Source organism: Somniosus microcephalus, chromosome 25, assembly GCF_052327205.1.
Source record: "Somniosus microcephalus isolate GS21.2 chromosome 25, FLI_Smic_1.0, whole genome shotgun sequence".
Lineage (NCBI taxonomy): Eukaryota > Metazoa > Chordata > Chondrichthyes > Squaliformes > Somniosidae > Somniosus > Somniosus microcephalus.
This window is the reverse complement of record NC_141011.1, coordinates 51,115,761-51,128,594: the sequence shown is the minus strand read 5'-3', so window position 1 is coordinate 51,128,594 and position 12,834 is coordinate 51,115,761. Positions and strand designations below refer to the sequence as shown.

The 12,834-nt window shown below is 47.2% G+C and overlaps 1 protein-coding gene across 1 annotated transcript in view; it reads left to right on the top strand.

Annotated features, from left to right (window-relative positions):
- Positions 1–8,919: 8,919 nt before the first annotated feature.
- Positions 8,920–12,834, top strand: part of LOC147100796 (uncharacterized) — a 72,400-nt gene continuing 68,485 nt past the window's right edge. The window contains exon 1 of the mRNA XM_085967391.1: positions 8,920–9,018. The gene's annotated coding sequence lies outside the window, so the exon portion shown is untranslated. The remainder of the gene's footprint in view (positions 9,019–12,834) is intronic.

The window sequence follows — 12,834 nt, the reverse complement described above, 5'->3', positions numbered from 1 at the left end:
ACATATCTTTTATGAGGAGGTGTCTGGATTGATAAAGGGAATGCAGTAAATGTAATGTATATAGATTTTCAGAAGATGTTCGATAAAGTGTCTCATTTGTGGCTTGCTGGAAAAATTCAGGCAAATGTAGCAGCATTAATAGCAACTTGGAGAACAGACATAAAACAAAGAGCAAATAGGTGTTGTTCAGACTGTAGAAGGGCTGGAAATGTTGCGAAATCTCTATGCAGAGGATTATTGGAGTGTTAGCAAGCTAGCTTTAGATGAAACAAAAACAGAAAATGCTGGAAATACTCAGCAGGTCAGGCATCGTCTGCGGAGAGAGAAACAGAGTTAACGTTTTAGGTCGATGGCCTTTCGTCAGAACTGGAAAAAGTTAGAGATGTAACAGGTTTTAAGCAAGTGTAGGAGCAGGGAGAGGGGGGAGGGGAGGAAAGAACAAAAGGGAAGGTCTGTGATAGGGTGGAAGGCAGGAGAGATTAAATGACAGAAGGGATGATGGTGCGAGGCAAGAGGAGATGGTAATGGGACAAGTTAAGAAACAAAAGATGAGTCTAGATGAGGTGTAAATGGGAATGAAAGAAACATCAACTCCCCTCTAAACCTTCTACCAATTACTTTAAATCTATGCCCCCTGGTTATTGACCTCTCTGCTAAGGGAAATAGGTCCTTCCTATCCACTCTATCTGGGCCCCTCATAATTTTATATACGTCAATTAAATCTCCCCTCAGCCTCCTCTGTTCCAAATAAAACAACCCCAGCCTATCCAATCTTTCCTCCTAGCTAAAATTCTTCAGTCCCGGCAACATCCTCGTAAATCTCCTATGCACCCTCTCTAGTGCCATCACATCCTGTCTGTAATGTGGTGACCAGAACCGTACGCTGTACTCTAGCTGTGGCCTAACTAGTGTTTTATACAGTTCAAGCATAACCTCCCTGCTCATATTTTCTATGGCTTGGCTAATAAAGGCAAGTATCCCATATGCCTTCTTAACCACCTTATCTACCTGTCCTGCTACCTTCAGCAGGAGATGTAACACTTGCCCTTTTACCTCCTCCCTTCCCACTGTCGCGGAGGAAGCGGTTCCTTTGAAAGGGGAGGGGAGGGGAAGATGTGTTCGGTGGTGGGATCATGCTGGAGGTGGTGAAAAGGGCGGAGGATGGTCCGTTGAATGTGGAGGTTGGTGGAGTGAAAGGTGAGGTCAAGGGGAACCCTATCGTGGCTCTGGGAGGGAGGGGAAGGGTGGGAGCAGAAGTGCGGGAAATAGAATGAACATGGTCGAGGGCCATGTCAACCACGGTAGAGGAGAATCCTCGGTTGAGGAAAAAGGAAGACATATCGGAAGCACTATTATGGAAGGTGGCATTGTTGGAACAGATGCGATGGAAACGGAGAAAGTGGGAGAATGGAATCGAGCCCTTCCAGGAAGCGGGGTGGGAGGAGGTGTAGTCCAGGTAGCTGTGGGAGTCAGTGGGCTTATAGATGATGTTTGTTGATAGCCTATCGCCAGAAATAGAGACGGGGAAGTCGAGGAAGGGAAGGGAAGAGTCGGAGATGGACCATGTGAAGGTGAGGGAAGGGTGGAAATTGGAAGCAAAGTGAATGAAATTTTCTTGCTTTAGATGAGTTAGTTTAATGTTGATAAGACAATATGCACACAAAAAACATTTCACTTGTTCAAAGTTTAATTCTCCAAGTAAGATGAAGTGCCTGAAGTGAACCTGATTTTGGGAAACAAGGTCTATTGGGTATACAGCGTAAAGAGCCCAACCTTCCCAGGTTGAATCCAAAATCTCATTACAATTCGCCACTTTTTATACCTTTCTAAGCTATAAATCAACTAGCTCTCTGAACTACAAGATGTATATGACCAATGGGGAAGACTTTAATGTAGTAAAACGTCTCAAGGTGCGTCAGGGGAGCGTAATCAGACAATAATTGACACTGAGCCAAAGCAGGAGACATAAGGACAGGTGACCAAAAGCTTGGTCAAAGAGGTCGGTTTTAAGGAGCATCAAAGGAGGAGAGAGAGGCGGAGAGGTTTAGGGAGGGAATTCCAGAGTTTAGGGCCTAGGCAGCTGAAGGCACGGCTGCCAATGGTGGGGTGAAGCTAGTCGGGGATGCTCAAGAGGCCAGAGTTGGAGGACCACAGAGTCATAGAGTCATACGGCACAGAAGGAGGCCATTCGGTCCATCGAGTCCGTGCCGGCTCTCTGTAGAACAATCCAGTCAGTCCCATTCCCCCGCTCTATCCCCGTAGCCCTGCAAGTTTATTTCCCCCGAGTGCCTATCCAGTCTCCCCTTGAAAACATTGAGTGTCTCCGCTTCCACCACTTCCGTCAGCAGTGAATTCCAGGTCCTCGCCACTCGCTGCGTAAAATTTTTTTTCCTCACATCCCCCCTGTATCTCTTGCCCAAAACCTTAAAACTGTGTCCCCTAGTCCTTGTACCATCAACTAGTGGGAACAGCCTTTCCCAGTCTAGCCTATCCAAACCCGTCATAATCTTGTACACCTCTATCAAACCACCCCTCAACCTCCTTTGCTCCAATGAAAACAAATCCAGATTCTCCAACCTGTCCTTGTAGTGAAGATCCCCCCATCCCCGGAACCATGAGATAGAAGAGCGAGAAAGTCAAACCTATTTCATGCAGATAATCCTGGGCTATTTCAAAAATCCTGAGGTGCATGTTTGTGATGGGATTAAATGACCCGCACGCGAGCAGCACCACCTCAGTCCGGCTGTTTGATTTCTCCATCATGGGTTCACTGTAAAACACACGAGCAGAGTTAAGAAAAAAACCAGGGTTACCTCTCCTGCTCTTCTTCGATATAGTGCCATGGGATCTTTTACATCCACCTGATGGACGGGGCCTCGGTTTAATGTCTCATCCAGAAAGGGGGCACCTCTGACAAGGCAGCGCTCCCTCAGTACTGCGCTGGAGTGTCAGCCTAGATATTTGTGCTCAAGTCTCTGGAGCGGGACTGTGAACCCACAACCTTCTGACTAAGTGGCGAGGGTGCCACAGTTAATGGTAGGGACAGCACACACCCAGGGCCCACACTCATGCCCGTTAACTTTTCATTAACTCTATTGGCCAGAGGATGATGCTGGCAAGGATGAAGTTCACTGAAGCACTTGGACAACAGCACTGTTAGTACAAGCTGGAGATTAAGACTCACCAGAAACTGCAAGACTGTTCTGATCTTTCTTTACTCACTACATATTTACTAGTTTGGGGGATGGTTATCCATGCTGGTCACTGAAAGATTTCTCAACCTGCTGTTTCAGCTAACTGCTGAAAACCGGGTCCAGAATTTCAGGTAACCTTGAGAAAGCCATTATCTGTTTCTGCACGGGTTTAACTGGGTCAGATTGAGTAGCTCCGCTTTCCCTTTGGCTCAGCAAGGGTTTGCAGGGAAGAGCTGGATCATGGAGACCAGGAAAGCCCAGTGTCAGTCCCCAGACTGTGTGGAGGTAGCAGATTCTAGCTGGGGGCTGCAATTGTGATGCTACAGTTTGGCTTCTGTGCTCTGTTACAGAGAGGAAAATGGGCTGAGGTCCTGATCAATAAATGTTGGTTCGGGGCAAGATTGGGCTTGGTTCTGATGTCCCTGAAGTTGAATGGCCTGCTAAGGCTCATCGACAAGACTTACACATGGAAACTAACCCTTGGACTGCAAAGTCTTTTGATTTTTAACCCAATCCCCTACATGGTCATGCTCCCAGCACACAGCACAAGTAAACTTATTTATCTGTGGTTAGCGGTGAAGGGATGGCTCTCGCCGCTGACCTCGAAGAAAGCCACCTACAAAGATCTAGCGATCTCCGTGGCGTGAATTCCACCTCTCCCGACCTTAGTTTGAATCTGGGGACAAATCAAGCGAATCTCCAGCGTCCAGCCACAGTGATGTCATCAAGCAGGCTAAGCAGCCAATCACATTGAAGAATTCTCACAGAAAGACTTACATTTCTATAGCACCTTTCACGACCACCGGACGTCCCAAAATGCTTTACAGCCAATGAAGTCACTGTTGTAATGTGGGAAACGCAGCAGCCAATTTGCACACAGCAAGCTCCCACAAACAGCAATGTGATAATGACCAGATAATCTGTTTTTTGTTATGTTGGTTGAGGGATAAATATTGGCCCCAGGACACCGGGGATAACTCCCCTGCTCTTCTTCGAAATAGCGCCATGGGATCTTTTACATCCACCTGAGAGAGCAGACGGTTTAACATCTCATCTGAAAGACAGCACCTCCAACAATGCAGCACTCCCTCAGCACTGCAGTGGAGTGACAGCCTAGCTTTATGTGCTCAAGTCCCTGGAGTGGGACTTGAACCCACGAACTTCTGACTCAGAGGCAAGTGTGCTACCAACTGAACCACTGACAGCAAGCCAGGAAGTAAAATGCACAGATTATAATTGACTTTTGATAAATTTTACAGAGAGCGAAATAAAGATTTGGACATACACATGGGGTTAAGGTTGAAGCTGAAATATCAAAAACAAACTTAATTTTTTTTTATCACATTAAAAGCCATGTATTTCTTATATTAATGGAAAAGTTTGATACTCCACAAATATAAAATTAGTTTTTCAGGGCCAGAACAGTTGTTCAGCAGTCAACACACTGTTAAAAATTCAGTTACACTTCTTTCAACAAGGCTTAACTTTTTCAGGGTGGGGTTTAGCAGCAATATTCCAGTGGAGTTTTTCGGCAGGAACTGCGATTTGAATTGATTGCCGGCGGAGTTCCACGGCGCAGCCTGTGGCGGAGCAGGGAATGACTGACAGCAACTTCTGGATTTCCGCGTTTATTTGCGCATGCACTGATTCCAGATGTTGCTGCCACTTTCAGAGGAGTAATGACGGGGAACGCTGGCAGTTCCGTCGTCATTACCACCGCAAAAATCTGAGCCATAATATGCACGAGCTGGTCTTGCAATATCCAGTAAGCACAGCTTCCCACTCTCAATGGAGAATAACTAGCAACAAAAACTCCATGGAAGTCAATATTAGAAGCAATTAAGGTACCGTATCCTGAATATTTTTTTGCATAAAACCAGGTAACTTAAACATGAAGAGAAAACACGATACAGTGTGACATAAATTGTGCCATTCATGTAGAAAAGGCTTATGAAATATACTGGGTGGCCTGTTGGTGGCGCAGTCCAGGGAGAGTATAAATACTCGGCACGGGCCCAGCTTGCTCAGGGACATTTTGTAAACAGGAACTAGTGAAGGATAACTGGACTTCCATGTTGTGAAACAGTCGATTAACGCCTTGTTTAATACTCTGACCAAGTGCCTAGTAGTTTTCTTATGATACAGTGGTTGCAGTATGAAAAGGCTTTTGACACAGGTAACATGCCAAGACATTGTGGGGGTGAAATTGGTCTCTGATAGTGCAACAAAACAGGTGATAGTGAATCGGCAGCCCACTTTACACCGATCCGATTTTCTTTTAGCAATTTCACCCCCATGTGTCAGAGAAAGAAAGACCTCAAGGGGAAAAATTGGGTGTCGCCCATTTTGGGGCGCTAATATCGGCCGAGGGCAAAGTTTAGCGCCCGGTGCTAATTATCACCTCCAATTGCAAAATTCGCATCTATCGCCCCCTGGAGGTGATTTGAGCGCTAAATCAGGCACTACACACCTCTCTCAATGTGCTAACGTCAGGGAGCGCGGCGCTACCTCAGAATGCTACCGAAGCTCAGGCGATGTCCGTTACCATGGAAGCCAGACAGACCGGCGCCGTCCAGTTCTTAAAGGGGAGGGGCCATCTTGCAGGCCAGCCACACCCTGCTCATTGCAGCCTTGAATCTCGGCCTGGAGAAACCTCGAAAGCAATTGTGTTGGAAGCACTAATGGAGAGGCCCAGGGAAAGAGCTCGGCACTTAGGAACCTCAAAAGTAGTGCTGAGGACCAAAACTCCTTAGGACAGCATTAAATCTCTCCAGACGTGTCTCTCCCTCTCAACCTGTGTGTACCAAATATTTTGCAGACAAGAAAAGGCAGGAAGCGCCCGCCTTTAAATAGCGCCCCCCCCCCAGCCCCTTCCCGACTTGAAAATGTTCCCCTCTACCTGTCGTTCCTAGCGGTAGGCACTAAGGCAGGGGGTGCGACTCAATAGCCGGTCCAGGGCGCTACCAGGACGTTGCATGCTCGACTGACATCACGATCTGCGGGCGCAGGAGATCGTGGCGGTAGTGTTTAGCGCTGCCGCAAAACGACTGGTCAATTTTGCGAGCGGCGCTAAAATCGCCGCGCTCTGCGCCCCATTAGCACCCCCCAGAGGCACTAACAGGAGGTGCTAACCAACCGAATTTTTCCCCCCTCATATTTATACAGCACCTTATGTGACCTCAGGACATCCCAAAGCGCTTCACAGCCAAAAGATTATTTCTGACGTGTAGTCACTGTTGTTAATAGGCAAACACAGCAGCCAATTTGCACACAGTAAAATCCAACAAATAGCAAATGAGATAAATCAATCTGTTCGTGTTGTCTGAAGGATTAACGTTGGCTTGGACACTGGGAGAACTCCCTATCCTTCTTCAGAAAAGTGGTATGGGATCTTTAACATCCACCTGAGCAGGTAGTCCTCAGATTAACATCTCATCCACAAAAAAAAATCATATTTGACCCTGAAATGAGCTTCTGACCACATATCCACGGCATAACTAAGACCGCCTACTTCCACCTCCGTAACAGCGCCCGTCTCCGTCCTTGCCTCAGCTCATCCGCTGCTGAAATCCTTGTTGTGGAGTATTTTAAACCAACACTCGACAGAAGGTTTTAGATCGATAGTCAAGTTGTCTTTATTGCACCGGTGGGGAGACAGTCTGCTCTGTCTTAGCCAGACTTTTCCAAATTGGTACAGTAAACACTACATTTTTATACATTACAACACACATGTCCAGCTCATTCAAAATTCATTCCTGCCACCTGATTGGACCTTGGCCCACATGCATCTTCACTTATTGGTTGCCTATGCCGCGTTACATTAAAGTACCGCCTTTATTATCGGAAAAGTATATGTCCATTATCCCCCAAGCTGTTGTTGCACCTCTGACCTTTGTTTATGCCAGATGGGGTCTCATCAACATTGTACTTCTGACTCATTGTCCTCCTTTCCTGCCTCTCTAGGCCTCTTTACTTCCAACTCATTGTTTTACTTTCCTGCCAGCACAGAACTTGCATCCTCTTAGGCCTCTTATCGTTTCCACGTCCAGCTATGTTATCGCAACTGCCAGTTCAGCAACTTAGAAAAAACTTAATACTGAGATTATTGTCTTTATTACACCATTCAGTGAAACTGTCAGCGATGTCCGTTTAACCCTTTCCCCACTGCAATCCTCATCCATGCCTTTTTTACCTCTAGACTTGACTATTCCAACGCACTCCTGGCTGGCCTCCCACATCCTACCCTACGTAAACTTGAGGTCATTCAAAACTCGGCTGCCCGTGTCCTAACTCGCACCAAGTCCCATTTACCCATCACCCCTGTGCTCGCTGACCTACATTGGCTCCCGGTTAAGCATCGCCTCAATTTCAAAATTCTCATCCTTGTTTACAAATCCCTCCGTGGCCTCGCCCCCCTCCCTATCTCTGTAACCTCCTCCAGCCCCACAACCCCCCCCCCGAGATATCGGCGCTCCTCTAATTCTGCCCTCTTGAGCATCCCTGATTATAATCGCTCAACCATTGGCGGCCGTGCCTTCTGTTGCCTGGGCCCTAAGCTCTGGAATTCCCTCCCTAAACCTCTCTGCCTCGCTACCTCTCCTCCTTTAAGATGCTCCTTAAAACCTACCTCTTTGACCAAGCTTTTAGTCACCTGCTCTAATTTCTCCTTATGTGGCAAGGTGTCAAATGTTTTTGTCTTATAATACTCCTGTGAAGCACCCTGGGACGTTTTACTACGTTAAATACAAGTTGTTGTTGTCAATTGTTCAGTACTGCATCGCAGTGTCAGCCTAGATTATATGCTCAAATACTGTAGTGGGGTTAGAAACCCAAAACTTCTGACTCAAAAGCAAGACTGCCACCAACTGAGCCAAGCTGTTGTCATTGTAATCCAATGTTTTGGTGATTGAGTGAGTGGATGGGTTTGCAGGGGGAACTAAATCAAGGAGGATACTAGCCATAACGTCAAGCAAAAGACACCCTCCTTTCCCCCACTCCCCCAGTGGACTCTCTACTCACAATGCTTAGGACAGCCTCTTCATGCCTGGTGAGCGGACAAAGGATGGGAGGGCTTCCCCCTGCTCGGGTCCTTTCGCGCTGCCTTCTCTTGTGAACAAGAGACAACGCAAACTAATGTTAGAACTTGGAAGAGCAGAGAGTCCCAACGGCCATCCTTCCCTTCAGCTTGCATGATGCAGGATAATACAGTGAAAGTAGTGACAGCGTGCACTGGGGGAGGCACGTGGTAAATATATGCATATTTTGGTGTCAAGTACATCCTGCAGTCCTATAGGCAAACGGTACAGCGTGAAAGATTGTCGTAGTGCATTGATGCAGCAGCAGGTTGGGATTGCAATTTTTGTGGCATGAATGTTATGGGCATATACTTTTATTAGGTACATTCTGGCCAATCTTAACTTGGCACTACTCTGAGCTGCGAAAATTCCTTCCTCATCTGCTCCCAACCTACGGACCTTGGAGACAAAGTCAAAACCACTGGTGCAAACGCACGGCCAGCGGGCCTCTGATTTTCTGACGCTTATGGCTTGCGAGCTACCTCGTCAGGGTGCAAGGGCTTGCAACACCGGCCCAGTATAGTATATTGCATCAATCTTTGAGTTGGGAAAGTAGAGGCTATACTCTTTCACCAAGTAACCTTTGAGACCCGCGTGTCTGTCACCCGTTATCTTTGGAAAACCTCTGATTAGAACTGAAAGGTTGTACACACATGTGCTTTTGACCCAGTTGATATTATCTCTCTAAGGAATGACACAGATCCACAGACGCGCTGGACGACCAGGCGGGAGCAAGTGAAACATGAATCGTAAGTTTGATACTCAGAGACCAGTCGACACTTTGATCCGGTTATGCTGTGTGACAAGACTGATCTGCTTTCAGAAAAAGTCCTGGAGCCGGCTGCCTTCCCCCAAGGACAAGCTGACACTTCTATTCATTCTGCCCCATTTATGATGGCACATTTCCTACCTGTGTTTGGAGGAAGATAGGTTGGATGGATTTATAAGAGAGGAGAGAAAAAATCTCCATTAAATGAGGTGGCCAACTTCCTTGACAGCCTGCTGAGTAAACATACCGCACTGTACAGTGCGAGGCCACATGGATCAGGAATGCGCAATTGGTGCTGAGTGAAAGACTTGCATTTCTATAGCACCTTTCACGACCACTAGACATCCCAACGCGCTTTACAGCCGATGAATTATAGTCACTGTTGTAATGTGGGAAACGCGGCAGCCAATTTGCACACAGCAAGCTCCCACAAACAGCAATGTGATAATGACCAGATAATCTGTTTCATTATGTTGATTGAGGGATAAATATTGGCCCCAGGACACCAGGGAGAACTCCCCCTGCTTTTCTCCTTTGAAATAGTGCCTTGGGATCTTTTATAACCAGCTGAGAGAGCAGACAGGGCCTCGGTTTAACGTCTCATCTGAATGACTGCACAGCACTCCCTCAGCACTGCACTGGAGCATCAGCCTAGATTTTTGTGCTCAAGTCTCTGGAGCGGGACTTGAACCCACAGCCTTCTGACTTAGAGGCGAGTGTGCTGCCAACTGAACCACAGCTGACACTGTAAAACAATAAGTGAACAGTATCAATGACACAACATAGATTTCACCAAGGCTATTAAACTTAATTATCTTGTGCATAAGAGAAAATAACTACCAGTAGCGACTGCTATGCTAAACTTAATATTTCTCATGTGTTGGTTCTGTTCCTTTTCCGTGATGGTTTTCTGGCCTGATTATCACCCTCTGAAGGCTTCAGAAAGACGGTCCAATTTGAGCCAGGCAGGTTGAGAAAGACTTTCCCAAAAATGACTGGGACCAAGCCAATGTAACTCTCTGTTCAGCTCAAAGGGAAGCTGCTGGTCGAACATAATTTGAACCAGTCCAACAAGAGGTCTGTATCTCAATTGAATGGCTCGGTCCCTGCCTTTGACAGCTGGCTAAGACTTGATGACTAATTGTTGGAATTATTGTATCAAAATAAAACCCTTATATGTCATTACAGAATTAAAGGAACCAATCTTAGACAAAATGTTCCATCTTTAATCACTGGAGCGTTGTACAAATGAGTTAAGTAGAGAAACAGAGCCTGAATCCGTTTGTCCCTCAATAGCCAACCATAATTTCAGGCTTATATTCCTTACCCCTCACTCACATTGAAACTGTCAGACACATTGGGGGGAATTTTAACCTAAAAAAGCAGGTGGGTTTGGGTTGGGTGGGAAGTTAAAGTGTTAAAAATTGGAATCCCGACCTGAACCCACCCACTTTTGGTTTTAACAGAGGCGGAACGAGGGGGGGGGGGGGGGACGGGCAGCCAATCCGCTGCCAGGAGGCGGGTTGTTCATTTAAACGCGGTAGCCAATTTGCGCACAGCAAGCTCCCACAAACAGCAATGTGATACTGACCAGATAATCTGTTTTCGTTATGTTGATTGAGGGATAAATATTGGCCCCAGGACACCGGGGATAACTCCCCTGCTGTTCTTCTTTGAAACAGTGGCCATGTAAAACAATAAGTGAAAAGTATCGATGACACAACATAGAGTTCACCAAGGCTATTAAACTTAATGAGGCTGGAAGTCTCTGATTTAACCGCCATTTTGAATTTAACTTTAGCTGGTCGGGTTTTCCAGGCCTCGTGAAACCCGCCAGCTAATGGAAGCCGAGGACTGCTGGATCCAGGAGATAAGTGCCTTTGCAATAACCTCCTGGATCCAGCGTCCCTGCCTAACCCACCCCCCGCCATGAGGCCTCTGATTCCCCCCCACCCCACGCCTCCGATCCCTCCATGAGGCCTCCCCACGCCCCACTCACGCACCTGTGGCACTCCCTTGCTCCTCCGGTCCCCCTCCCTAAGCACCTCCGGCTCTCCGATGTCATCCTATCTGCCTTCCCCCCGCTCCTCCGGCCCACACTCACTGCTCCGGCCCCCGCTCTTTGCCAACACCCCCACCCCTGCTCCTCCGGCCCCCGCATGATCCCTCCGTCCCTCCCCTCTGCCACAGGCCTACCCGCCCGGAGCCAGACAGCCTCTCCATCTGGCTGGCTACGGGTGGGAAACAAAGGCTTCCCGTTAAATTCGGCAGGGCCCGCGGGAAACCCGTTCTCCCGGTTTCCCGACCTCTTCAGTGCTCCCCTGCGCCCAGCCCGCCTCCCCATTAAAATTCAGGCCGCAAGGTAGAAAAATTATGTAACCTTTCTAGAATGAATTTAGAAAGCACACATTGGAGATGAAATTGGGCTTCGACATTAATGCAAAACGGGCAATAGGGAATGGGCAGTCCATTGGAAAAGAAAATTGGGCGGACTGTAAAACGGGCTGGCGATTCGTTATCGTCTGTTTTGCGCTACATACGAAGACCAATTTCACCCCCGTTATTCGTATTTTACTCTTTCAGTAAAATACTGAAAAAAAGTGTCAGCCGTGGTTCAGTGGGCAGCCCCCTCGCCTCTGAGTCAGAAGGTTGTGGGTTCAAGTCCCACTCCAGAGACTTGAGCACATAAATCTAGGCTGACACTCCCAGTGCTGTACTGAGGGAGCGCTGCACAGTCGGAGGTGCCGTCTTTCAGATGAGACGTTAAACCGAGGCCCCGTCTGCTCTCTCAGGTGGACGTAAAAGCTCCCACGGCCACTATTTCGAAGAAGAGCAGGGGAGTTATTCCCCGGTGTCCTGGCCAATATTTATCCCTCAACTAACACAACAAAAACAGATTATCTGGTCATTATCACATTACTGTTTGTGGGAGCTTGCTGTGTGCAAATTGGCTGCTGTGTTTTCCTACATTACAACAGTGACTACACTTCAAAAAGTACTTCATTGGCTGTAAAGTGCTTTGAGATGTCCGGTGATCGTGAAAGGCGCTATAGAAATGCAAATCTTTCTTTCTTTCATCCAGTTGATGTGTCTGGAGTGTTTTCTACTGTTCGCCTTCTGGAATCTTTAGTAATTAGAATTGAAAGGTTGGGTAAATATGCTTGAGGCTCGAGTCATTCCCACTGATCTCGTATTATTCTGCAAACGGCATAAGTCTACAGACCTGCTGATCAACTACAATTAAAATGATGAATCATGAATGTCAGCGATTAATGTCCAGGGGCTGTGGCCAGCAATTCTGATTCGGTTACACTGTGTGACAGGTTTAGTTTGTTTACAGACAAGCCTTAAAGGTCGATATCTTTCCAGGACAGGCCGAGATCTCTGTTCAACCTGCTCCGGACAGCACATGCGCGACCCTCTCAGTCTCATTCAAATGTTCCCCGTTCTAGCCTGCATTTCCTACTTAAAAGCTTTAAACCATTAAGAATTTGTTAACCTGCTGGCGTTCATGTTTAATTGTGGGTGCAGTTTGGTTCAAATGATTGACGTAATTAAACAGAAGATATCGGTGAGCACAGATACGGTACGGGGTTGAGGGGCAGTGCAAGTGTCTGACAGCACTGGAGGCTGGTCTGCATGAGTTTGTGATCATGGGGCCTGAAATTATGCAATGCTAATGCACAAACACTTCGAACGTGGTTGTCTGAAATTCCTCTCTTGGCTATTTTAGCGGAAGAGTTAGTCTGTTTAAGCTAAATGGTTAATAGCTCTCCTAAAGTAGCAGAGCGGGGAA